The sequence below is a fragment of the Penaeus monodon genome, chromosome 25 (assembly GCF_015228065.2).
Source record: "Penaeus monodon isolate SGIC_2016 chromosome 25, NSTDA_Pmon_1, whole genome shotgun sequence".
In the NCBI taxonomy this organism is placed as follows: Eukaryota; Metazoa; Arthropoda; class Malacostraca; order Decapoda; family Penaeidae; genus Penaeus; species Penaeus monodon.
The window spans coordinates 316,306-316,882 of record NC_051410.1 but is presented as its reverse complement, the minus strand read 5'-3'; the positions used below and the strand labels follow the sequence as shown (position 1 = coordinate 316,882).

The 577-nt window shown below is 39.2% G+C and overlaps 1 protein-coding gene across 1 annotated transcript in view; it reads left to right on the top strand.

The window, feature by feature from the left end:
• The window catches only part of LOC119589295 (putative neural-cadherin 2), a 38,272-nt gene that overhangs the window by 23,038 nt on the left and 14,657 nt on the right, over window positions 1–577 (top strand). The window lies entirely within an intron of this gene.

The window sequence follows — 577 nt, the reverse complement described above, 5'->3', positions numbered from 1 at the left end:
ATTGTGCAGACGCATGGTACCTGCGCATACCTGCCTGTGCATGTCTTGTTTTTTGTGCATTCTTGGCACCAAAATGAATAGCAAACAAATATCAACTGAAACCTTCGTCCAGGGAGACGAAACAAGGTCAAGAGTTAAAGAATTACGACCTATGCAGTACGACGACAAAAGGCATCAAAGCGCCCATCACTTGCACATCATTTCTGAACGTCAGCAACCGTCTAACTACAACACCAGACCGGGAAATATGTAGAAATATTTGCAAAACTTTTCAGAATATACTTGTAAACTTGTAGAAAATGAGGAACATTTCAGTTTCACTTCGTAGACTAATATCATGCAAGTAATTCCATTTTTATTTGCAAAGTTATGTTAATTCAGCAATGCATATTGTACTTTAAAAGTAGTAACTGAGGCTGTAATGCAATATGGCGTGATTATATACCGTTGGATCTAGTGTTTGATGTCCTCTGTGCCAACGACGCAAAAACACGAGGCAGCAATTAATTCCGATTTACTGCCTTTTTCGGCGCAGATTCGCCTCAAATTATATCCGAAGTCATTATTCAAGCACAAC